We start from the raw sequence: 27,126 nt of genomic DNA, 5'->3' as shown, positions 1-27,126 counted from the left end.
AGCAGACCAGGGAGACGGGGAGCAAAGCCTCTGAGGACGCCGGCAGCGGGACAGCCGCGGCGAGTCTGGGCTGTCCGCTGCCTGTGTGCTCCGCGGCTTTGCTCCCCGTCTCCCTGGTCTGCTGGTCTCCAGCAGACCAGGGAGATGCGGAGCAAAGCTGCGGAGCACACGGGCAGCAGGACCACGGTGCGTCTCGGTCCGCCGCCCGCGTCTCCCTGGTCTGCTGGGGGGGGGAGGGGGCGCAGCTAGTACGCCCCCCCCCCCCCCAGCAGACCAGGCTTTTCTCGGGATGCCTGTGGTAGAGCAGCTGGGGTGCTGCCGGTTGGTCCCGCAGTGCCGCTCTGGGTGCTACTGGACCAATCCAGCAGCACCCCAGCTGCTCTGCCCCAGGCGTCCTGATTCAGCCGCTGCTGGTCAGTTTCAACAGCGGCTGAATCAGGACGCCTGGGGCAGAGCAGCTGGGGTGCTGCTGGGTTGGTCCAGTAGCGCCGAGGAGTGGCGCTACTGGAGCAACCCAGCAGCACCCCAGCTGCTCTACCCCAGGCGTCCCCAAGTCAGCCGCTGCTGAAACTGACCAGCGCTGACTACAGGAAGCCCAAGGCAGAGTTGCTCTGCCCCGGGCTTCCTGGAATCAGCTGCTGATCAGTTTCAGCAGCAGCTGACTTGGGGACGCCTGGGGTTCTTAAGTTGAATCTGTATGGAACTGGTGTCCAGATTCAGCCTGTTGAAACTGATCAGCGGCTGATTCCAGGAAGCCCGGGGCAGAGCAACTCTGCCTCCTGTAGTGAGCCGCTGGTCAGTTTCAGCAGCGGCTGAATCTGGACACCAGTTCCGACTTACATACAGATTCAACTTAAGAACAAACCTACAGTCCCTATCTTGTACGTAACCCGGGGACTGCCTGTAATGGAGTTCATATTATGAAAAGACAAATCTATAATAAAAACATTGTTTAATCATTTCTAGAAGTATTCATTTGTTTTGAAATGTTATTTGTTCATTAAACATAACAGTAGAACAAATTGCCATTTTAATTTAAGGTAAATCTTGTTCCCATTTTGTTGTGTCCTGACCCAGTCTCTACAGAACCCACCTTTAAGGGTTGTGCGTCTAATTATACAATTCTGGAACTATTTAAAATACTGGTGAGTGGCTGTGGAACCCTTAAGCTAGTCTTCTACTGAAACAAAGATGTGAATTAGCCCACCCAATCTGCATCTTTGTTCCTTTCTATATTTAGAATCTCTGTAGAAGAGAAGAAAGAAGGCAAGGAGTCTATTCAGCCTTCTGCAAAAGGCTGAACACTTGGTTTTTTTTTTTTTTTTTTTTTTTTTTCCCCCTCAATCCTCAGGAATCAGTTTATATTGGCTCACAATTTTAAGACTATTAGGAAACAAAAGGTTTTAAACTGTTGTTAAACATGACCGCTCAGACAATTCTTCTTGGGGCCAAAAGGATGAGCCTGACAAGGAAATTGTGTGAGTTTCCTCAAAGCTCTGTTAAAGAACTATAGTGCATAACTTCTGTTCATATTAAAAGAGAAAAATTGATCTTTCTGCTTTTATTATCTGAATTTGTCATAGCACCTAGGATTCATGGTCATGGGCCAGAATTGAGTTCTAAGTTCTTTAAAAACAGAGCAAAAAGATGGTCGCTGTTCTGACGAATTTTTCTTTTGTATTATTTTATGATGTTTGAGAGGCCTAATGATGAAATTTTGTGTGTGTGTGTGTGTTTTTTTTAAACTTTTTCAATATTTTAACTTTTTAGAAACATTTGGATAACAGAGGATTCATCAGTGCATACTTGAAAGGGTGGTGTCATGGCTCCTTCCCCACTTTGGCATGATAAATGCAGAAGTGGGGGCCAGCAAGTGTACCCCAAAGCCTTATCTACCAGGCTTTGGTATAAAACTTCCCCCAAAATCTTAAAAACCTAGATCTTGGGAATAAAACTTCCGCTGCCACCACCCAAATGTTGCTAAAGAAACCAGGGGAAAGATCATTTGGGAAATCTCACCCCTAAAATAAAAATCAGGGCACACTATTAACCAATGCCAGGTTAATAAAAAGAAAGGAAAGGACTTTTATTATTACAGGCAGTCCCCGGGTTACGTACAAGATAGAGACTGTAGGTTTGTTCTTAAGTTGAATCTGTATGTAAGTTGGAACTGGCGTCCAGATTCAGACACTGCTGAAACTGACCGCCAGTTCTGACTTACATACAGAATCAACTTAAGAACCCCAGGAGTCCCCAAGTCAGCTGCTGCTGAAACTGATCAGCAGCTGATTCCAGGAAGCCCGGGGCAGAGCAACTCTGCCTTGGGCTTCCTGTAGTCAGCGCTGGTCAGTTTCAGTAGAAGCTGACTTGGGGATGCCTGGGGCAGAGCAGCTGGGGTGCTGCTGGGTTGCTCCAGTAGCGCCGCTCCTGGGTGCTACTGGACCAACCTAGCAGCACCCCATCTGCTCTGCCCCGGGCGTCCTGATTCAGCCGCTGCTGAAACTGACCAGCAGCGGCTGAATCAGGACCTGGGGCAGAGCAGCTGGGGTGCTGCCGGGTTGGTCCAGTAGTGCCCAGAGCGGGCGCTGCAGGACCAATCGGCAGCGCCCCAGCTGCTCTGCCCCAGAGTCCAAAACAAAAGCCTGGTCTGCTGGGGGGGGGAGCACACTAGCTGCCCCCCCCCTCCCCAGCAGACAAGGGACACGGGGAGCAGAGCCTCTGAGGCTTTGCTCTGGCAAAGCCTCAGAGGCGAGGGACCCCGCCGCGGCTGCGGCTTCAGTCCGGGAGCCTGTGGTCTGCTGGGGACGGTCCCACAAGGATACTTACCCACATTGTTTTGCTCTATCTGCAGATAAGGTGTTAGATGTTAGATGTTAGAATGTAGACAATGGGTGGCAGAAAAACTGGTTTGACCAGTTTTTTTCACTTTTGGAGACTTTTTGAATGTCAACACTTTTGTCGCCAAACATTCCCAGTGTAGACATAGCCTAAGTAGGTAGTTCTACCGGAATTTTGCATGGAACTTAATTTTTCTCTTCATTTTGTCAGTGAGACTTATGCACAAGATTTAAAATTGTAAGGTGCTATGTACGTAATAAATATTTTTATATCTATATTTAAAAACCCCTTACACTATTTAAGAAAATAATTTTCAAAATGAGATGCCACAGACTAATAAAAAATTAGTGAAATTTTGTAGCTGAGGCTGTCAGCATTGGCAGTTGAGCGAAAAAGCTTTTGTCCTTTACAGGTGCCTATTTGTCCCCCCTCTCTTGGAAATGACAAAAGCTTTGCTGGAACAAGTACTAGTGTAAATAGTGCTTTGTTGTTAGGAGTGCTCTCTTGCTGACAAAGCGAATGCAGCTCTTAAGAGGTGGAAATTTTTTTTGTCTGCAAAAGTGCCGATAAACCATGTTTACATTGCCTGACTTTTAGCAATGGTTATGTCAACACAGCCCTGTCTTTAAAAGCTGTGTAGTATAGATATACCCTAAAAGTAAAATTGCTCTGAAATTACGAAGGGTTTTCCCTAGAGATGCCGATATATCCTTGACAACATGTAGGCTAGCAGGTGTTGTTAGAACAAGACAGTGCTATTTCACACCTTTCTGGTGAATTACAGCATCATGATGGCAAGTATTCCCACTGGGAATTTATTTTCAGAAATGTCAGAAATACCGTGTTATAATTAATCCTTTAAAAATACTGGAATGTAGCAAGGATAATATACAAAGAAACCAACAGTCTCTGGAGTTCAAAAATATAATTTTTCAGTGAAATTCTTTAAGATGTTCATGGAAAGACAAGATGTCAGAGAGAGAAGGAAAACAATACTATTTCATTGTCTGTCTTGAGAGAATGAAACTAATCATGCTTTTATTTAACTTTGTTTCATGTAACTGACTTGTTTCCTTCAAGAAGTCTTTCATATTTTCTCTGGGATGAAATGTGATCTTTGTGTTAGGTAAACACTTTTTACAGGTTTAGTCTACTTAAGTTTTTTTTTTAATTGACAAGCACAGAAACAGTTACCTTATTTCATTTAATTAAGATGGTTAAATGCAGCAGTTTTCTTCTGAAAGTGGTTTCAAACTTGTATTAACTTAATGTTCAATGGTAAGTTTTTGAAAGAACAATCACAATGTTTTATTCAGTTAGCAGTAATTTGTAAATAGCTGCTATTCTTCAGGTGTTTGTAACTCCTGAGGTTCTACTGTATTGCTGCAAATCAGCATAAGTTAGTGGTTATCAGCCTTTTTTAGGAGAATAACTTAAAAAGTTCATATGCAAAGCAAGATTAAAATCAGTGATTTTAAACTAAAATTTTCTGCGTATGGCTGTATATCATGAGTAAAATTGGTCATTGAAATTGCAGTGAGTTAAATCAGTGTACCTAGCTAGGTTTTTAAGATACTTTCAAAGTCCATTACACTGAAATGCTAGTTGTTATATGGTATTGAAAGGGTTTCTGAATTGCTACTAGAGATGTGTAAGGCAGACATGTTTGTTTACATATTCTATTCCTTTTTTTTTTTAATTTTAAAACACAAGAACTTAATGTTTGGGTATTGGTAAAAGATGTTGTGAGAAGTTGAGGGGTAGAAATTACTGCTTATTGCAGTGAATTACTTTTGGAGATCCTAGTTGTCTGTCAGATATAGAAAATCATAAAGAAGATAAAAAATCTTTAAAATTTGGTCATCTTCCCATATTTTTTGTTGTTATACAATACTCAAAATGTGCTATGAGGTTTATGGATGTGTTGTGAAATTAGTCCAACTTTCACAGTTTTACCAGACTTATATGGATATGAGAGATCACAGGAGGAGAGTAGCTTTTCTTCACAATGATGATTAGAAACTTTAAAAAAATTAAAATTAGATTCTCATGTAAACAAATGATTTCTGAAAGAAAAATGCTAATTATCATGAAACTCATAATTTACTATTAGGCTTGGGAAGAATTGCCAAATTCTATGGCTTTGAGTCTACCCTCCATGTGTGTAACTCCAGTGTCTGTTTCTTTTCTAAAAATAGCTCGTTCTTTGCTTGGAGAGGTGGTGGTGGTTTTTCGGAGGCAAGAACAATACCTCCTGGGTGTTAGCAGAGGAAAACTGGTCTGTAGTCTCTCCAATAGCATCATATTTTCAAACATTGTTAGATCAGCCAATGATGAATTAACTGCAGTGCTGGAGGATGACGGAATACAGGAGCTCCCTTTTTGAGCTGCAACTATGGTTTTGGCAATGCTGAGTATTCCCATTGGAGTAGCCTACTGGAATGGTGATTTAATTCAATGCCAATCTCATCCCTGTGGCTCCCCCCTCCCTTTCAGAGCTAGAGTGCCTGTGCCGAGTCCCTGTTTGGGGACAGGGAAGCCCTGAGCCTCCTGGGCCGGAGTCAGACAAGCCAGGGCCAGATCTGAGCCATGGGCTCAGCCTGGTGTGGGGGTGGGGGTGGGGGTGGCTCTGCATGCTGCTGCTTTCCCTCTCCTTCCACCTTTTTCTCCTCCCCCCCCACCCCACAGCTGGGGAAACAGCTGTACAACAAAGCACTGTCTGGAGGCTATTCCAGCCAATTGGAGCAGCAGTGGGCAGTGCAACCCCTGAGGAGTTGCACCAGATAAGTGCCCCTCATTGCTGAGACCCTGCACCCTCACCCCAGTCCTGCACCCAATCACCCTCCCAGAGCCACCAACCCCCAAATCACTCCAGTATCCTCCCTCCTGCCCAAACTCCATACCCACTTCCTGGCAACCCCCTGCAAATAACGGAACCCCTAATTTTTGGCCTCACCCCAGAGCTGGGGAGGGGGGGGGCGCTCTAAACTCTACTAACCCAACGCCCCATAGGATTGTTGCTTTTTTGGTCTGCTTCTCACTTTTGTGTGGCCTCTGACTGATTTTTTTTTTTTGTCAGTCAGTGGCCCCGACCCCCCAAAAATTCCCTACTCCTAGACTACACCTACACTTTTTTGAACTAAGCTGATCCTGAGGATAAAGAACAAACATTTATAGTATGGAACTAACAGGGAAGTTGTCCTATATAATCTCAAATTAATTGGCAATGAATCAATTCAAAGTATACAAGTCTAGAGACTGTTACATATCTGCTTAGACTGTAAATTGTTTCAGTGACTGTGTTCAGACAGTATTTAGCAATGGAGTTGCTGTACACTGCTGTATCTGCACTGCTGCAATACAAATGACAGGAGAGAAGCCCCAGAGGCAGCTAAATGTATTAAGAACAGTAGGCAATAGCATTTTTTTTGTTCAAATCAGTAAATTACATGCCCCATCTCCTCCGTCCATAGAGTAACTATGTTGTATTTTGGCCAGAGTAAACGCCTTTTCAAGCCCTGTCCTGGACATCCCCAGATTGTTCTGGCAGCAAACTGTTGTACAGGCTTTCAAATGCTTTAACAGTCAGTGTATCCAGACATTACAAGAGAAGCATAGGATCAGAAAAGAGTGTACAGCACCAACAGATGGTGGATTTTTATGTGACATCTGTAATTGGATTTGCTGCTTGAGGATTGGCTTAGTTCAGTGGTCTCTAATCTTTCTAAGCACAAGATCACTTTTTGAATTTAAGTGCCATCCAGGATCTACCTCAAACCCAAACACCTTTGCCCTGCCTTCTTCCCACCCCTTCTCTGAGGCCCTGCTCCTGCTCACTCCTTCTTCCCTCCCTCGTCCTCATTCACTTTTATCAGGCAGTGGGCAGAGGACTAGGGTGTGGGAGAGGGGGGTGCAGGCTCTGATCTTGGGCTAAACACAGTGGTCTCCAACCTTTTTACACCCAAGATCACTTTTTAAATGACAGAACAAGCCAAGATCTACTGCCCTGCCCCTTTCTTGAAGCCCCGCCCTCTCTAGTCTCCTCCTTTCCATCACTTGCTATCCTCAACCATTACGCTACTGCTTTTTTCCCCAATTCTTCTGTAGGAAGAAGTTTTTCCAACATTTGGCTTGCCTAGTTTTGACCAAATGTCAGAAAAACCCCTTCTTTTGGAAGCCCCCTTATTCCTTGTGGAAAGAGGAATATAGGGGTGACTGAAAGATCATGTTTGCTCTTCCACTAAAAAAAGTGGAAGAACAAACGCATCCCTGGATGCAGAAGAGTTTTTCTGGGATATCTCTGGAATCCTGAAAAACTCCTGCAGTCTAGGCGTACCCTCGCTGGGTTGAGACAGGATGTGTAGGCTCCAGGGTGGGAATGAGGGATTTGGGTGTGGGAAGGGGTGAGAGGTGCAAGCTCTGGGAGGAAATCTGGATGCAGGAGGAGGTGGATAAGGGAAAGCTGGCTCGGGGAGGGAGCTCCAGGCCGGGCAGTGTTGGGGTCAGATGTAGGGTTAGGGTACTAAGTAAGCCACAGACTTCTGGATGTGAGGGTTCAAGAATTTGGGTTGGGGTATGTGAGGGGCTCAGGGCAGGGGGTTCCACTGTATGATAGGGTCAGATCTAGGGTCTGGGGGAAAGGAGAGTGCAGGAGTGTCATGATGCTGTGGCCAGATGGGGGGCTTAGCTCCAACTGGGGGTTTGTTGGCCAGGCTTCATTTTCAAATAAAATACTATGTCAAACACAAAAAGTTTCTGCATTGTCTTTATTTCTGAGAAGGGCAGGGAACCTGTTTTTAGTCATGGGTCACTGACCCACAGAAAAGTTAGTTGGGCCACACAAGTGAAATGCCAAAAAACCCTTCTCCAATCCCTCCTCCCCTCCAAGCTTCACTAATGTGGCCCTAACTGTGTTGGTGGGAGCAGGGGACATAGTACTGGGGAAGGGTGCTAGTGGGTGCTTCGGCAGGGGACAGGGTGCCAATGGGGATGGGTTTTTGAGGCTGGGGAATGGGTTAGGGTTAGGGAGAGGGAACAGGGGAATAGGGAGAGGGGACGGGGAACAGGGGGTAGTGGGGGCAGAGAGCCCCCTGCTACTGCCTCCTCCCAGGATTCTACCCTCCCCCCCCCCCCGGAAGCCGGCGCGTGCCTCCCACAGCGCAGCCAAATCTCCGCAGGCGCCTGCCCTGGGGCCAAACCCCACTCCCACGGTGCAGCCAAACATCCCCCCCCCCCAGCGGGGCCAAACCCCTGCGGGCGCCTGCCCCGGAACCAAACCCTGCTCCCATGACAGGGCCAAACCCCGGGGCCGACCCCCCACTCGCACGGCACAGGGAAACCACTGCACTCAACTCACCCCTCCTGCAGCGCAGGGAAGCAGTCACACTCTTCCTCTAGGGCTGATGCCACCTCCCCAACACACCACAGGAGAGGGGTTTGGCTAGCGCACTTCCGGAGCCCCTGGAAGTGGCACAAAGCTGCAGGCAGAACTTCTGTCCACCCCGCGGGAAGCCAGCACTGCGCTAGAGGTAGGTAGTGGGGCTTCTCGGGGGTGGGGAGAAAATGGGGGGTGGGGATGCCCGAACGCCTTGCGATCGACTGGTCAAGGCCTTGTGATCGACCCGTCAATCGTGGTCAACCGGTTGGTAACCACGGTGCTAAAGGATTTGGAGTGTGGGAGGATTCTGAGCTGAGCTTGAGGCAGGGAGTTGAGGTGCAGGAAGGGGTTCAGGGTGCAGGAGCTGGGAAGGAGTTTGGGTGCAGGCGAGACTCAGGGCTAGGACAGGGTTTGGAGTGCAGGAGGGGTTCAGGACCAGGGCCAGGTTTCGGAATGCGGGCTCCAGTTGGGCACCACTTGCTTCTGGTTGGTGGTACAGTGGTGCTGAGGCAAGCTCACCCCTACCCTGGCCTTGCACCACTCCTAAAAGCAGCCAGCAAACTCTCTTCATCCCTGTCCCCCCTCTGCTCTGTGGAGATGGGGTGGGTGGCGGAAGAAGGGCATGCAATATTAGCATCCCCTCCTTGTCTTCCTATGTCTTGGACAGTAAGCAGGAGGCTCCTGGGGGTGGGAGGCAACTTGGAGGCAAAGGGCAGAAGCAGCATGGCAGTGCTGAGAAGGGCAGATGAAGTGCTGGCACTTGATAGCCTCCCATCCAAACCTGTCAGGATCACCTATCAAAGGCTCCAAGATCTACCAGTAGATCCTGATCTACTGGTTAGTGACCACCAGCTTAGTCTCTCACCAACAGCATCATAGAAGATGAGATCCATCCATTGATGGCTCAGTCCATACTAAAGCCAATAAGGCTTTTGAGGAGTGCTAGCAAAATTTCTTGTGTGTGAATACGGTTTATCTGATTCATTTTACATTTTTTAAAAATGTGTGGAGAGGTCTTCACATTCTTTTGCTGTAGACATGGAACCCTAATACATACACACATACCTTTTTAATGTGGATCAGAAGATAAATGCATATTTAAATATTTTACTATGATGAATTTGGAATGATTCAGTTTGCCACTTATACAATAATCAGAGTCCAGCTGTACCAACCTGCAAAAGAGGAGAAATACTCTAATATCTACTTATAGATTTTTTTCATACAAATATTAATTTTGTTTGGTGACTTAAGATAAACTGTGACCTATTAATAAGGGCTTAGTATAATTGGAAAAACAAGTGTCTTGTGAAAAATACCAGTTCCTAGTCATAAAGGGTCAGGTCAGTGCCTGTCCTAGCCCTGGACCAGTGTAACTTTGTGAGGGAGGCAGGATTTTTCCTGTAAGCTGATTGCTTGAGTGGCCACCCAGGAGAAATTCAAATGGTGCTCAGCTGATTAGCAGAGTGCCCACAGTCAGCAGCCTGTGTTTCCTTTGGTGGTGCACATCTGCACATGCCTTAGCACATATAACATTTATTCTGATCATGGAGGAAATTGGCAAGGTGCAAGTTTGAAGTCACAGTGACTTAACTTATTTCAGTCATGACTTATACCAGTAAGCAGAAAGCTGTGATTTTAAATTGATAATATTGTTTTGATTTTTTTAAGTACGTTTCCCAAAGAAAAGATGATTCTCATTGCTATAACTTTTTGCTAGACAAGAATATTCACTATAATGCTACGCTTATTTAAATAACTAAAAAAATTTACCTGACATTGCTTGGGTCCTTAACTCATCTGAAGTGGGTTTTGCCCACAAAAGCTCATAATGCTATACATATATTTTTGTTAGTCTTGAAGGTGTCACAGGGCTACTCATTTTTTTTTTTTTTTTTTAAGTTACAGACTAAAATGGCTACTTCTCTGAGTTAATTTTTGTTCATTTAAATAATTGCTCTGGGGTGGGGTTGGGGATTAGGAGTTCATTATGCAGACTGCCCTGATGAGAGAGGACTATACCATCTTTCTTTCACCATAGCAGCTTGGGGCCAGGTGAGAAGTGCCTCTTCAGGGTCAATGCAGTAGGCAGAGCTGGGAAAGGGATGCATGCCCCCCACTGGGGGAACAGACAGGCAAGCTTTCTCAAATATATAGTAGATAGCATGTCTCTTTCTCTACCTTTGCCCCCTGCTGGCCCAATGAAGTTACAGCTGTCCCTGGCCACTTACTGTCCCCCACCATGGTCATTGTGCAGTATCTGTCCCTGCTTTCCATCCCATATCCCCTGTTACCTCAATGTGGCCATTACATAGCAGAACCCCCCCCCCCCCTTTTTTAATGATAAACAGTACTGTTCCAGGCACATCCTGGAATCTTGCAGATCAGCAAATTTGTATCCTCTTTATATGACTTCTAGTAAGCGGTTAGACTTACTATAGCGATACTTTAACATTTTAGTGCCGGAAATGTTTATTTTTAAATTAGGCTGAAACAGTCTGCTGTAATCAAGTCTTAGTTTTTAAGATACTTGCTCATCTCCAATAATAGTTTTGTACTTTGTTGCACACTTTAAATTATTTAATTACAATAAAGTGAAAATGTCAAAGGCATCTGTTGGATTAACACAATTACTGACATGCCTTCCTCAGACCACTAGAAGTAAACTTGTAGTGAAAGCTTGTCATGTCTACACTAGAGAGCTTAGCGTCACAGTTGTATCAATGCAGCTGTACCACTGTAAGATCTTCCCACAGCTACCCTGTGCTGACTTGAGAGCTCTATCGACATAATTAAACCATCCTTCAATGAATGGCTATAGTCAAGTCAAAAGGACAGCGTCTCCCACCGACATATCAGTGTCCACCCCACTCCTTCTGTGTGTGGATGTAATTTATGTTGTTTTTTTCACACTGCTGTGCATCTTAAATTATTCCAACAAAAATGCTAATGTAGACATAGCATTAGAAATGTTTGCTTTGACAGTATTTTATATGTGCTCATTATTTCACTGGAAGAGTTTAACAACTATAAAAATCTTCTTGATCACGGTAACACCAAATTAATTGTTACACATATACCTTTGGACGGCGGTGGCTGCTTCTTCATACTAATAGTAATAATTAATAAATTTAAAATGTTCCTCTAGATTGAAAAGGGAATAACAACATGAAATTAAACGTAAAAACCCCAACAGCAGCAATACCCCCACCCAAAATACTCTTGTGTGTACAGACACCTTATCCTAGTTTGTCTTTTTCACAAAGTAAAAAATAAGTAGCCCATACATCATAAACTCTGCATGTTGCATGGGAAAAATAAAACCACATAACCCTTGGAGAACTGTACTGTCTGTCTTTTGGGAGTTACATCTGGAACAAAGCTGCTGCATAAATGTTGCAGTCCAGATTTGAATTCCTGTGAAGCAAATGGAGCATGATTTCTTTTTTGATATTCCAGATGTTTTGGAATGATGTTTGGTTATTGTCAGCAAGCTGATTGCACAATCGCTGCTGCTTCTTCGAGTGGTCCCTGGGGGTGCTCCACTCTAGGTGTCGGGCTCGTCCCAGCGTTGCTGATCGGAGGCTTTTCGTAGCTGTAGTTGGCCGGACCGTGCATGCGCGGCAGGCTTCGCGCGGTTTCCTCAGTCACGCGGTCTGGCCCCCCCCCGCCAGTTCCTTTCAACCGTCCTAGGCTGCTGACGGAAATCAGAGTCTCTCCTCAGAATTACCTTCTTTCTGTAGAAAAGTTAAACATTGCATTAGTTTCCTCACCTTTTACTTCGTTCTTTAGTTAGTGCTTGTTGTTTTAAAAATAAATAAATAAATTTGTTATAATATTTATATTTATATAGTCCGAGTTGGACGTAGTTAGTTAGTGTTTTGTTATTAGTTCGTTCTGCTGTTGGAACCAGTTACTTCAAAATGCCCGGTTCACTGGGGTTTAAGAAATGTTCTTTATGTAAAGACCCCATGCCAGCGTCCGACGGCCACGATGCATGCATACGTTGTTTGGGGGAGTCCCATGTGCCGAGCAAATGTGCTCACTGTTCCAAGCTAACGGCTAGAGCACGTAAAGACAGGGACATGAGGCTGAAGCTCATCCTGTTCGATAAGGCTCTACAGCCTTCAGAAACGCCTCAAAGAGATCCCCCTATGGAGCGCAAGAGGAGGTCTTCGCCGTTGACGGGGTCAGCTCAGAAGAAGGGAAAGAAAGTCTCCCCGGTGCGATCCCTGGCCCCTCTATCTAAACGCACTGAGGGTGACCGATCCGGTACCTCCGGAACGGGTGCTCAATCCGCGAAACAAAAACCGGAGAAGCATAAGCTGGTGGTGCGCTCCTCCTCAGTAGTGGCGCAGTCAACTGCTGTTAAGGCTACAGGGAAGACATCGGCACTGTCTGCTCACGGGCGGCTGCCTGTGAAAGTGCCTGACTCAAAAGCTTCTGCACCGATCTTGCACCGGCACGGCACCGCAGCCGGCACCGCTTCAGTCGGCGGCACCGACGGAGCAGGCGGCACCGGGGCACCAATCGCCCGCGGCACCGAAGGCGGTGCCGAGTTGCAGTCAATCTGCGGTACCGGAAGCAGCAACGCGAATTATTATGAAACCGGCACCAGCGGACCACTGCAGCTTGGTCCTGCCTGAGGCACCGTTACGATCCCCGGCTTCACCGGTGCGGCAATCACCGATATTAGTACTGGATGATGGGGATCAAACTTCCAGGCATTCCTCTATTGATGAGCCTCCAGCCATGCCTTCGGCCGTACCTACGAAGGCTCAAAGGAAGTTGGCTCCGAGAAGGGTGTCCCCTTCTCCTTCGCCCATCTTTTCGCCGGCACCGTCTCCCTCCGCTCCGAGATACCATTCTCCCAGGGAGCCTTGTTATCATCGCAGCCCACGTTCTCCGCACCGCCACTCGAGGCATCACTATACCTAAGTTAACAGACACCCCATACCACATTTTGGGATGCATGCTTCTAGATCTCGTTCATCAACTCGTTCACCCTCGAGATCTTATGGTAGTAGATACAGCAGTGCTTACTCATCCAGAAGACCATCCTCCGACGGTTCCTATGGACATGGAGGTGGAGATCATTCCCCTCATCATTACATAAGATCTCGTTCTCCTCCTCACTCGTGCCGTTGTCATGCTTCGCTGCATAGACACCAGCCCCTGGTGGGCTTATTACAACAGGCAGCCCCGTCGCCCAAGACTCTGGCGACTGCCTCCATTCCTCCTCCTTCTCAGTTGTCTGAACCAGAGGAGGGTCAAATTTCAGATGAGGATGTTCCTCCGCGCACAGTATCTCCAGCCGACATTTCCTCATCTTCACCAGACGAGGCAGTATTTCAAGGAGACACTTCACCCCCAGATGACGGTTAAAAATTCCAGGACCTTTTCAAACGGGTGGCGCAGACACAAAATGTTCAGATGACGGATGTACAGGCCAAACAGTATAGATTGCTGAAAAATTTGCACCCCAGGCAGCAGTCAAGAGCAGCACTTCCCATTGACGAGGCCATTCTCGAACCAGCCTCGGAGATCTGGCACACCCCGGCTTCTGTCCCACCTACATCGAAACGGGCGGAAAAGAGAGGTTTCGTTCCGTCCAAGGGTTTGGAATTTCTGTTTACGCATCCCCAGCCGAATTCCCTGGTAGTGGATGCAGCCCTTAATCGTGCCAAAAATCCGCAAGTAAAAAATACATCAGCGGAAAAAGACGCCAAGAAACTAGACATTTTCGGGCGGAAAGTTTACTCTTCCTCTACCCTCCTTCTTCGCATTGCCAACTATGCGGCACTTCTGTCCAACCATGGGTTCGATAATATTGCCAAGTTGGCAGGGCTTGCCCAAAACGCCTCCGAGGAGGATAAGGCTATACTCCGAGCCGTTGTACAGGAGGTGTATGCTTGTTCTAGGGCTAGTCTTCAGATAGCCATGGATGTTGCAGACACTGCCACAAGGTCTATAGCCACCGTGATATCCATGCGCAGAGCGTCATGGCTGGCTGCCGCTGGGGCCCCTAGAGATTTGCAGGCAAAAGTCGAAGACCTGCCTTTTGACAAATTGAAACTATTTGCGGACAAAACAGATGAGGTGTTGCACACTGGCAAAGACTCGCGTACAACTCTTCGTATTCTTGGCATGTACGTACCACTGTTCCGTCGCCGAAGGTACTTCTTGTATCAAAGGTGATATGATTTTCAGTTTCAAAGACAACAACCTCGTCCTTTTGATCATACTCGGTCCAAACAAAGACCTCAGCATAGACGTCCTCAACCATCTAGGGCGACCAATGCGCCGCACGCAAAACAACAAGTTTGACCTTGCCCGTCAAGGGCGCGATTACACCAGTTGTGGTTACCACCACTGCCGATGCCATACCCATCTTCCATCATCGCCTTCGGCCTTTTTACCATCGTTGGGCCGAAGTGACCACCGACAAATGGGTGTTGGAAATAATATCAGGTTTCACCATCCCCTTTACTTCTATACCCCCTACCCATCCGCCAACCCTGTCCCCTTTCAGGGACTCTTCTCACAAAACTCTCTTATGGCAGGAGGCTACACGCCGGCTAGCTATCGGAGCCATAGAAATGGTCCCGGAAGAGTTCAGGGGGAAAGGATTTTATTCCCGTTATTTCCTGACCCAAAAGAAAACGGGAGGGTGGAGACCAATTCTCGATCTGCGTCAGCTCAACGGTTACCTGCAGAAAAGACATTTCAAGATGGTAACTCTAACCACAGTAATTCCATCTCTAGATCACAACGACTGGTTTGCGGCCCTCGACTTACAGGACGCGTATTTTCACATTACGGTCCATCCGGCACCCAGACGCTTCTTACGCTTCGTGATAAACAACGACCATTTCCAGTACAGGGTCCTCCCCTTTGGCCTGGCGTCAGCCCCCAGAGTTTTTTCAAAGACTCTAGCGGGCATCACGGCATACCTCCGTCGCCAGTATGTTCTCATTTTTCCGTATCTGGACGACTGTCTTATAAGGGCACCAACGCATCAGGAAACCATGCAAATGGTCTCGTTAACCAGAAGCACGTTCGATTCTCTCGGTCTGATAATAAACAAACAGAAGTCAACCATTGCTCCAACACAGAATATAAAGTTAATAGGGGCAATCCTAGATTCTATCACGGCAAGGGCATACTTGCCCCTAGACAGGTTTCAAGCGATACAAGACCTACTGAAGGTCCTCGACATCGCCCCAACTGTGTCTGTCCATACGTGCCTTCGTCTTCTAGGCCATATGGCATCTACCATGTTCGTGGTCCCACATGCAAGACTTCACTTCAGAAATCTTCAACATTGGTTGCGAAGAGCATACATGCCACAAAAGCACAACATTCACAAGACGGTCGTTGTGCCACCTCATGTCCGCGATTCCCTACGTTGGTGGAAACGCTCAGAGAATCTCCTTTCCGGAGTCCCATTCCATCGTCCTCAACCCTCTGTGCTTATAACAACAGATGCATCCCTCATAGGCTGGGGGACGCATATGGACAGCGAGCATGTTCAGGGCAAATGGTCCTCCACAGAACAGACCTATCACATCAATCTCTTGGAGTTGCGTGCCATCTTCCTAGCATGCAAGCATTTTCTCCCACGCATATGGCACGCCACCGTCAGGGTATTCACAGACAATGTGGCGGCAATGTACTATGTGAACCGGCAAGAGGGGCGCCAGATCTCGTTCCCTCTGCACAGAAGCGATACGGTTGTGGAACTGGTGCATAAGGAATGGCATAACCATCACAGCGTCATACTTACCTGGCATCAGCAATGTCATTGCGGACTCGTTGAGTAGACGATTCCTGGTAGATCACGAATGGGAGATAAGATCAGACGTCCTGCATTGCATCTTCCGCAGGTGGGGCATGTCGAAGGTAGACCTCTTTGCCACAGCGCACAATGCCAAATGTCCCCAATTCTGCTCCAGAGCGGGCATGGGAAGCAGATCTCTGGGCGACGCTCTCCTGACCACTTGGCGCAGATTGCTCCTGTACGCATTTCCCCCGACAGTCCTAGTCGCAAGGACTCTGGAGAAAGTAATGCTCGAGCAGGCGACAGTCATTCTGATAGCTCCGGCATGGCCAAGGCAGCCGTGGTACCCGCTCTTGTATAGGATGTCGATATGCCCACCATGGCCGCTCCCTCTTCACCCAGACCTGTTATCTCAGCAGGATGGAGCTCTCCTGCATCCCAGACTCGAGTCACTTCACCTCACAGCGTGGCTGATAACTGGCTCAAACATGACGAACACCTTTGTTCACAGCGAGTTAAAACTATTCTCACGAGCAGCAGGAAAGCTTCTACTCGGAAAACTTACCTGACAAAGTGGCGTAGATTTGTTCATTGGTGCCGAACTCGAAATGTGCAACCTCTTGTGTCTTCTCTGCAGCACATCCTGGACTACGTCCTTCACCTTGACGATTCCTGTCTCTCCATGTCTACCCTGAAAGTTCACTTAGCAGCGATCAGTGCTTTCCACGAGCCTCTGCAAGGTTCCTTGATTTGTAATTTGATGGGGGGAAAAAAAAGAGATTTTTAAAAGGTCTGATGAACCTACACCCACCTCACAGACCCCCTCCACCAGCCTGGAGCCTCGATCTGGTCCTGCGCACGATCATGCATCCTCCCTTTGAACTGTTCGCATCGATACCGCTATGAATGTTAACGATGAAAGTTGTATTTCTACTGGCTATCACCTCGGCACGCAGAGTTAGCGAGTTAGGGGCGTTAATGGCAAGTCCTCCCTATACATCCTTTTCAAAGGGCACAGTGACATTGCGCCTACATCTGGCGTTCATTCCCAAGGTCAATACCTCTTCATGTCAACGAACCTATAGTTTTGACTGCCTTTTATCCCAGACCTCATGTGTTTCCATCAGAGACCTTGTTTCACATGCTTGACGTGCGACGAGCACTTGCTTTTTACATAGAAAGAACGCGCTCTTGGAGACGTACGGACAGGCTACTCGTGTCCATAGCGCAGCGTTCCAGAGGCAATCCTCTTTCCAGTCAACGGATAACTAGACTGATTACCGATTGCATTTCTACATGTCATTCGCTCAAAGGAAGGCCTCTCCTTTCTCAACCTATTGCTCATTCCACTAGAGCGGTGGCCACCTCCACCGCCTTTGCCCGAGGCGTCCCTCTCAGCGACATTTGCCGGGCAGCCACCTGGTCCTCTAGCACTTCTTTCATTCATCATTATGCTATAGTACGGCGCTGGGCCCCAGGCGCAGCAGTAGCGTCCGCGGTTCTAGCCTCTACGAATAATCATTGACCCGGTGCAGATCTTGACTACTGCTTTGTAGTCACCTAGAGTGGAGCACCCACAGGGACCACTCGAAGAAGAAGGGGAAGTTACTCACCTGGTGTAGTAACGATCGTTCTTCGAGATGTGTCCCTGTGGGTGCTCCACGTCCCGCCCTCATCCCCACTCCGGGTCTGTCTCTTTGTCTCACTAAAGATTCCAGACGGTGACAGGAACTGGTGGAGGGGCCGGACCACGTGACTGAGGAAACTGCGCGAAGCCTGCTGCGCATGCGCGGTCCGGCTGACTACAGCTACGAAAAGCCTCCGATCAGCGGCGCCGGGACGAGCCCGACACCTAGAGTGGAGCACCCATGGGGATGCATCTCGAAGAACGATCATTACTACACCAGGTGAGTAACTTCCCCTTCATTATTCAAAAAGCCCAGGAATATTCTGAGAAGAAACCTGTTGGTTTTGAAGGAAATTGAAGTGAAGGAACAGACACACATATCAACTTCAACCAGCTCTATAATTGTTTATAGATCAGAGATTTCTTTGATGGCAACCTAGGCTAACGAGTGGGCCATGAATGGCCTTTATCTCAGTGTGCCACAAGATTGTTGTTACCAAGATGGTCTTCTGTAATAAAGTAGTCTTCCTAACTATGCTTGCATACTTAGAATTTGCAGGCTGCGCCAACTGAACTGTATTGGTGTTGATTGGTTTCAGAGGGTGCGCACAGCTCTCTGTCAATATTCTGTGCAATCAGCATTCACCTCACTTCATATGCACTTATTTTATGTGTGTACCAGTTTTGTAATACTGGTAGGAAAAAAAACTAGGTGGATGGAAACTAGTGGAATCTGGCAACCCAGCACTTGGGCAGCAGTAAACAATATGACTTGCAAGCTACACATAGAACCCAGATGCAGCCAAGTTGCCTATCACTGATTAAGACTGGATAGGAGAAAATCCTATGTTCGTGAGGACTGCGGTAATCCAGAAGAAAGTACCTCTGTGATTCTGCAGGGATAGTACACTAATTATGTATCTAGGATGGGATTTTTAAAATGTTAGGTGCCCAAATCCCTCTAGATATCCCACTTAAAAATTAATTGCTTAAGAGCAGTGGTTCTCAAACTTATTTAATTGGGCCCCCATTCTTTGTGTTTGTGTATGCCCCTCCCTCATTCACAAGTACATATACCACTACCTACCTTGGAAGGCAGAGCAAAAAGCGGCAGTTCTTGGCTTTGCACTCAGCTTAGAACACAGAGCTACATCAATAGCAGCACAGAAGTAAGGGAAGCCATATGAAAAGTGGTATCTGTCAGTATGATTGTTCACAGCTTACTTAGTGCATGATTGCCACTCTGAATTCTGTGTTTCTGTTGAAACTTGGGGCTGACACCCAGAGCCCTGCTATTTACAGGTTAAGGATTGTGACGGAGAAAGAGGTATGAGGGAAAGAGCCTGAGCTCTGGCTGCCTCCCAGCAGGGGTAGCAGGGTTTTGGCTGTCCCCTTTATTTGTGCCTTCTGTGTGTGCATGGGCTTTCTGCATGAGCCCCAGCCTGACAGAGTTCATTTAAAAAAAATTGCACCAGCTCACACATCCCTTGATGGAGTCCTGTGCCTCTGCTCATAGTTTGAGAACTGCTTTAGATGAGCAGCAGGAAAACCTCTTGAAATGTATGAGAGACTCCTTTCTGTGACCTCTATATCTCTTCAGTCTGAAGAGAAACCAGTTCAGAAGAGAACATAATAATTAAATTTAATGATTGCTAAAATCAGTGAATTTAAATAATCTGTTTTTGAGATGACAAAAGCAGTTTGTTCAAACTCTGTACTTTAAAGTTAGTTTTGGCTAGACCAATAGCATAAAGGCGTGCCTGTTTGATTTAGCCTAAAAGTTCTGGGAGACTGACTGCAGTTCCTGTGAACAGATTTTTTTTTTCTGTGTATGATAGCAGAGCTAGACTGAAGATTGTTCAATTTGGATGAATCCTTAAGGCTTTATGAAAGATTCTCTAAACTTAATCCTGTTTTTAAAGAGGCTTGAATTATGTTTCCTCTGAAATTGACTGTTTTCTAGGGTGTTTTTAACAATACTTTCACTTTTTTCTTTCTTTCTTAGGATGGATACCTGATTTGGACCAAGTTAAGGCAACTATGGCTAAAGCTATAAGATTATATCTGCTTTTAGCCATTGGTTGAGAAATAAAAGTATTTTTTATTTTATTTTGAAGATGCATATGATGTGTGGGTATGAGTATGTAAACAAGTATACTTTTTAGGGCAAGATATGTCCTATTTGCTTGGTTTGTCATGGATTCAGCAATGATAGTAATTTTTTTAGAAAGTCACAGCTGTTCAGTAATTTTGGCTTTCAGTTCTGTGACAGGGTGAACCAAGTTGTCGGTTGGCTATGCTCTCAGGTCCATATGACCCAGGAAGTATCAATTCTTTAATCCTAAACCAATATTTGGCGATATTACCAGCACCTATTCTAACATGGGTTCGGAGACATAACCCTGACTTACTTACTGACTTCTTTGTTTGTTTTCACTCAGAAGGTTGGTAGTGATTGGACACCTAATATAGTGAATACAGTGAAAATGGAGTAGGTTCAAAAGCTAAAATAGAGAAAGAGCAAGTTGAAAAGTCATGAAAGAAAGGAGAAATTACAGAAGACTGGAAAAGGGCACAGTTAGTGGCCATCTATAAACAGGAAAATAAAGGCAACCTAGGCAATTACAGAGAAATTAGCATTTCTTCTGTACCAGGAAAGATAATGTAGCAAATAATTAAGAAATCAGTTTTGCAAACATCTGGAATATAATAAGGTAATAAATAACTGTATGGATTTGTCAAGAACAAATCATGTCAAACCAACCTGATAGCTTTCTTTGACAGGGTAACAAACCTTGTGGGTAGGAGGGACATGGTAAATATAGTATATCTAGACAAGAGGTGGAGACCCTTTTTAGGGTTGGGGCCATTGACCCACAGAAAAATCAGTTGGGGGCCACATAACAGTGAGAAGCAAAACCCTTCCGAAACAAAGACCTCTCACTGATGTGGCCTCTGACTGAAGGAGAAAGACACTCTCCACCTTCCCCTTGCACACCAGAGCCTACATGGGCCTGAGCTAGTAGATTTTGTGGGCCCCTTTAGGCTCTGGGATGGGGCCAAAAATGGATTCCGTGTCTGGGAGGGGGCTGCTAGGAAGTGGACGTGAAGTGTGGGGTGTTAGTGGGTCTGGGAGGATGGTAGGATGTAGGAGCAGGCTGGGGGTGGGAGGTCTGGGCAGGAGGTGGGGTGCAGGAGCAGAGTGGGAGTTCATCAGTTGGATGCAGGTGGGGGTGCTGCAGGGCTGGAGTGCCAGTGGTGGTTTCTCGATGCTGGGAGGCAGCCCTGAGCCTTGTCGGCTGGCTCCAGGCAAGCCAGGGCCTGGATCTGGCCCCTGAGCCGTAGGTTCTCCACCCTGAAGACTTCAGTAAAGCTTTAAATGCAGGTTTGAATAAATCTCTCATTAACAAACTAGGGAAATACAACTTGGATGGAGCTAATATTAGGTAGGTGCATAACTGGTTGGATGACCATTCCCAGAGAGGTGTTATCCAGTGGTTCACAGTCATGCTGGAAGGACATAATAGATAGGGTTCCACAGGGAATGGTTCTGGCACCAGTTATGTTGAACATCATCTTCAGTGATGTAGCTAACGGCATAGAGAGCATGCTTATAAAGTTTGTGGATGATACTAACCTGAAAGGTGTTGCAAGTGCTTTCGAGGATACAATTATAATTCACATTTATCTAGATAAACTGGAGAAATCGTCTGAGGTAAGTAGGATGAAATTCAGTAAGGACAAATGCAAAGTACTCAGGAAGAAACAATCCATTATACACATACAAAATGGGATATGACTGCCTAAGAAGGAGTATTGCAGAAAGGGATCTATGAGTCATAGTAGACCACAAGCTAAATGAGTCAACAGTGTAACTCTGTTGCAAAAAAAAAAAAAAACATAATTCTGGGAATTGTTAATAGGGCTGTTGTAAGCAAGACACAACAAGTAATGTTTCTGCTTTTATGCTAGTGTAGACCCTAACTGGAGCATTGTGTCTAGTTCTGGGCGCCACATTTTACAAGGGATGTGAACAAATTGGAGCAAGTGCAGAGAATACCAACAAAAATGATCCAAGCTCTAGAAAACATGCCCTATGAGGGAAGATTAAAAGAATTAGGTTTGTTTAGTCTGGAAAAGAGAAGACTGAGAAGGGACATAAGTTTTCAAGTATCTAAAAAGTTGTCACAAAGAGGAGGGATAAAATATATTCTCCTTAGCCTCTGACGACAGGGAAAGAAGTCATGGGTTTAAATTGCAGCGGGGAGGCTTAGGTTGGACATGAGGAAAAAACTTCTTAATGATTGTGGGATCTCCATTATTGGAGATTTTTAATTGTAAGGATGTGTTCTTTCCCTAATTTCCTACCACTTCATCTTCTTTGTTTTTTTTCCTGCATTTTCTTATGAGTTGAAACCCTGAACAGATATGAAATATGATCTTATAATATGATTAATATGGTTTAATAGTGGATACATAGTTTTTTTTATCTTATTGCAATTGTATGTCTTTCCCCTCTTGATGTGTAAAAACATGTAATCAAATAGGTTTGTAATCAAATAGGTGTTCAAATGACTGAAAATCCTATTTATTTATTTATAAAGTGGCAAGTAATTCTTACACCCAAAACTCTCAGGTAGAAAGTGGTTCTGAAATTTCTCTTTTAAAAGGGAACAGTGTGCTTTGGCGGAGGTTGGTCCAGAAGATCAAATCTGAACTCCATCTGAAAGTGCTTCTTTTCTTGTATAATGTAAGGGTCTAACCCAGCAACTGTATCTGGTTTAGGGGCTGTTTGTTTATATGAGAGAGGAGTTTAGCCAAGTGATCGAGGCCATGCATTTAAGTTGATTACATTTTTCATCACTGAATAGAAACCCATTTGATTTTGAAGAAAATATGAGAAACAGGTGGGGAAAATGGGGACAAGTGTAGGCTTGGATCTGAGATGCACGTGTGTAGTATTCCCAGCTTCAAACAATATTTCATCCTCATTTCCCCTCCCCCAACAATTTAAAAAACAAAAACAAAATGAAATCAGAAAACTCATGAAAACAGTTATAGCTTACTAAGATAGGCATTAACACAGCAGACAGAGTTTTATATTCCATCTTTTCCTTGATTCCCAGGTGCTCAAAGGAAGACAGCTGAATTAGATCCTGAACAGAGTCCTCTGAAAGCCTGAGTTAGGTATGGAAACCCTCAATTCCACACGAGTTTCTTTATTTCCAGACAATCTTCTAACATTGATCAACTTGAAGGAGGACTACACATTTCTATAAAATCCTCTCACTAGAGTTTGTGTTGCATAAAAAAGGTGACTTTTCAAGTTCATACCTCCTCACCCTTTAGCCTTGCCACCACCCCAGATACTTTTACAAAAATATTTACTTTTTTAGTATTTAATATAGGTATTTCTAGAGGGATATAAAAATAAAAATTTATCCTTGCTTACCTGAAAACTTATTTTCTTCCAGTGGAGGAAGTCCTTAAATCTATCCCCACTCTGGACAACTTTTGAGAATTCTTTTTTGGGAGGGTAATGGTCTTCTGGAAAAGAGGAGTTGCACTTTCTTCACTAAATTAGGTTGATAGGACAACACTGATACAACTCGTTAAATCAGCTAGTTACCTGAAAAGAGCTATTGATGTTATTTTTAATTGCTAGTCTTCAGAGGTCAGATGAGTCCCTTTGTAAAAAGTTTTGACAAATCTTGTTCTGTATTCTTAGCAGGATACAGGCTGAAATCCCAGAGTTAAAGATGTATTGACCTTCATACCACAAGAGAGAATATTTTCAGGCAAACACAGGTGCATTTTCCTATTCTCTTTCTCCCACAACCAGTCAAATCTGTTAATACGGTCACTTACTTTACCCCTCTACCTTTTTGTGAGGTTATTCTGCTTCTTCTGCAGCCAACCTGTGTTGCTTTCCAGGATCTGCAGGAGACCGTTAGCTTTCTGGCTCACCCTCCTATAGATGGTCCCTCTAAGTCTCCATTTTCTTACACCTCTACTGCAGAAAGTGCAGCAGTTTTAGATGTTTTGGTCTCTCCCCTTCTTAAGATGTTAGTGGTGGATGTGCCACTTTGCTTCCTGTAGCCCATTTTCCTCATGTTTAAAAGATCCATGAACTAAATGAAAACAGAAACAAACAGTGAATATGAGGGCCACTTGAGGTGCTGGGTTAGGACATTTTCTGGTATAGCTGAGCAGAGGTTGAGGGGCTAGTGTGGTGTTCAGAAAATACTGTCTTGGGCATTGTGTAATTTTTGCAAGCTAAGTCTATTCTGCTTTCTTCTGAGTTTTTTTTTTTTTAAATATGTGCTAACATGCTCTGCATATGTTGGTTACTATAGCATAATATTAAAAACTGTTTAGAGAAGGATTTGTTTATCCTTAAAAGTTCTGTAACTAGAGGTTTATATTTCAGGATTATCCTCAAAAGGTTTGTGCCGCAGCCCCACTAACAGCATCACAGCTTTAATTACAGCTAGTAAATTAATCTTCACAACCTGCATCTGTTCCAGGCATGTGACCAATTAGCTAACTGAACTGCTGTTGGAAATCTGACAAAAAGAACATGAACGGATGTTCAGTGCATGTTAGCGTATAATAGACTGCTACCCCTTCTTTGGGTATCCAAGCATATCTGGCAGCTCTTTTTATATACAGTTTGTACTGGATGAATGGGTTGTATTATAAGTATAACCGCTGCTTGCTGTATCCCAAAATATATACTCTGAACTAGAGATGTGTATGATTTACCTATGTATTGGAGCATAAGCTTTCGTGGGCAAAGATCCACTTCATCAGATGCATCTGATGAAGTGGGTCTTTGCCCGCTAAAGCTTATGCTCCAATACATGTGTTAGTCTATAAGGTGCCACAGGACTCCTTGTTGCTTTTGCAGATCTAGACTAACATGGCTACCCCTCTGATTATGATTAATCTGTTAACTGATAAGGGCTGTGGCTGCTCTATCCCCATGGGGCCTACTGAGGCGGGGGTGGGGAGGCAGCTCCAGCCCGGCCAGGCTGGAATGGCCCCTTTGTCTGCCTCCCCCAGTTGGTTTACTGTTAATCATGTTTAGCTAGTTAACCAATTAAATGGGATTTTACATCTGTACTCTGAACTAGGGCTGTTAGCTTATAGCTGTTTAAGCGATTAACTGACAAGCCTGGGCTTATCAGTTAATCATAATGACTACATGTAACCTCCCCCATACTCTTGCTGCCTCTGATACAGAGGCAGTAAGTGGGGGGAGGCAGGAGCTGGTGCCCATGGGGAGCCAGCTTAAAAGCTAGCTACCTACAAGTGCCGGATCCAGTGGAGCCACCTACCCCACCCCTGAGTTGCTGCCTTTGCCCTGCCAGGAGCACATAGCACTTGAAGTGCTGCATGCTCCTGGCAGGGCGGGAGGAGACTTCATTCGCTTCCCAAGTCCTGAGTGGCCTCGGGGTAGGAGGCGCATGTGAAGTTTTCTCCACCCTACCTCAGCCCTGCGAGGAGCATGCAGCACTTCGGAGTGCCACGTGATCCTCGCAGGGCGGGGGCAGGGCAGAGGAAGCTTCATGCGCTCCCCTGCCCCCAAGCTCTGATGGGCCTGGGGTCAGGGGAGTATGCGAAGCCTCGTCCCGCCCTGCAAGGAGCATGCGGCACTTTGTGCGGTGTGTTCCTCTCAGAGCCGGGGTAGGGCGGAGGAAACTTTGTGTGCTCCTCCCACTCCCAGGCCAATCAGGGCTTGGGGTGGGGGGAGCGTGTGAAGTATCCTCCTGCTCTTCCAGGAGTGCGCGGCACTTCAAAGTGCTTCATGATCCTGGCAGGGCAGAGGAAACTTTGTGTGCTTCCCCGCCCCCCAGGCCGTAATTGGGGAACCACCTAAGTGGGGAAGTGGCAGAGCCTCTGTGGGCTGGATCAACCTGCTTGGTGTGCCAGATCCGGCCTGCGGAGGCCCTTTTGCCCACCCCTGGCTTAAAATTAAGTTTTACAGCAAGTACAGTGTTTACCTTTTTCCTTTTGCAATACTCCACCACAAATGTTATGCTTACATGTGACACTTTTTTTTTTTTTTTTTTTTTTCAGGTGAAAAGGCAATATGCTGCATTTATTGTAAATACACCTTGGAAAATTAGCATATGTACTTATTTACACAAGTGTTAGATGATCTTATAGTTACTAGCGTGGCTTGAGTCAATGTAATGTCTAGTTAGATTGAACATTAGTGGGGAGCCATGTTCTGTCCATGATCTGATGCTCTGAAGTCATGCAGGAAGAACCCAAAAAACCATGGCGATGCACCCTAATTTAATAGTTGTGATTTCCCATTCAAGGCTGTGTGGCATTTATCACAAGATTGTTCCTACCCTCAGCCTTCATCATCAGTATTTTGATTATCATCACTGGGAGTCACTGCATCTGGTTTTGCCTTTATCTGTTACTTTGTTTTAGGGATGTCTGCCTATACTTTAGGATCGTTGATCTGTTCTTCAGTCGTCAGTGAGTCCTAATAGTCCAATTGGCATCTTTTGATTTCCTCCTCCTTCACCATCTGGATTATTTTATTTCTTAGCCTAACATGCATTAGCAATAAATAATTTGGAAAGCAAGACTTCTTACAAAGAGGGATTTCTTATAAAGCAATATAGTTTGAGACAGCTTAATTTATTATTACTAATAGAATCTGTTAATATTCTTTGTTTCTACTAATTCACATGATTTGATTATTTAAGCAGAATACACTATATGAAAATAGGCTAGCAGTCAAACAAAGAAACCCTACCCTGAGCTCTCTTCTGCACCCAATCTCTGTTCCAGATTCTCCACCCCCTTCATAGAAAAGTGTGGCTCTTGACCATTTACCAAAGTCTTAGAGTGGTCCTCCATCAAAAATGATTGCCCACTCCTGATTTAGACTATAAGATCTTCAAGGTAATCTTATGTTCTGTCTGTAACATGTGTTGTCAGATGCCGCCACCAGTGTGGTGCTCAGGCATCTGTTCTATGTGTGGTGCGTGTGCTCTCTCTGAATACTTGTGCTATTTCTGAATGCTGTGCAGGCTATGCACAGCTAGTCAACACTGCAGACTTCTAAGAGCCCCCAATGGCCACAAATCAGACAAGGTGCGAAGCCATTGGAACCTGGTTTATCGTCAAACGACTTCCCATCTCTAGCACCCTGGTCATCTAGACCAGACATCAACAGTTTACACTAGTACATACGCAAGTCCTGGCAATGGATTCAGTTCAGTTAGCGACCAGGAGTTTCCACTATTCCCTAGGCTGGACAAGATAATGCCTCTGAGAGACTTTTATACAGACACAAACAAGGTACACATCACTTCTTATGTATCAAGGTGCCATCCTTAAACGTATTAGGTTGACACCCCTTGATGTACCTAGACACCACCTATTACCTTGTTTATGGTGATTCTATCAAAACATCACTGTTCATCATGCTGTCATCCCGACCCTGTGTTGAACCTGGGTTAGTATGTCCCTGTTAAT

General features: G+C 45.5%; 1 protein-coding gene across 18 annotated transcripts in view; it reads left to right on the top strand.

Moving 5' to 3' along the window:
• The window catches only part of GPHN (gephyrin), a 535,888-nt gene that overhangs the window by 24,584 nt on the left and 484,178 nt on the right, over positions 1-27,126 (top strand). For 2 of the 18 annotated variants that reach the window (XM_075927424.1, XM_075927426.1), the window contains exon 2: positions 22,749-22,809. The exons of 15 other annotated variants lie outside the window; for them this stretch is intronic. The gene's annotated coding sequence lies outside the window, so the exon portion shown is untranslated. Of the gene's footprint in view, positions 1-22,748; positions 22,810-23,370; positions 23,431-27,126 lie in introns of those variants that run through there. One more of the 18 variants, XM_075927425.1, reaches the window with a different exon arrangement.

This window comes from Pelodiscus sinensis, chromosome 4 (assembly GCF_049634645.1).
Source record: "Pelodiscus sinensis isolate JC-2024 chromosome 4, ASM4963464v1, whole genome shotgun sequence".
In the NCBI taxonomy this organism is placed as follows: Eukaryota; Metazoa; Chordata; order Testudines; family Trionychidae; genus Pelodiscus; species Pelodiscus sinensis.
This window is presented reverse-complemented; position numbering and strand designations above follow the sequence as displayed.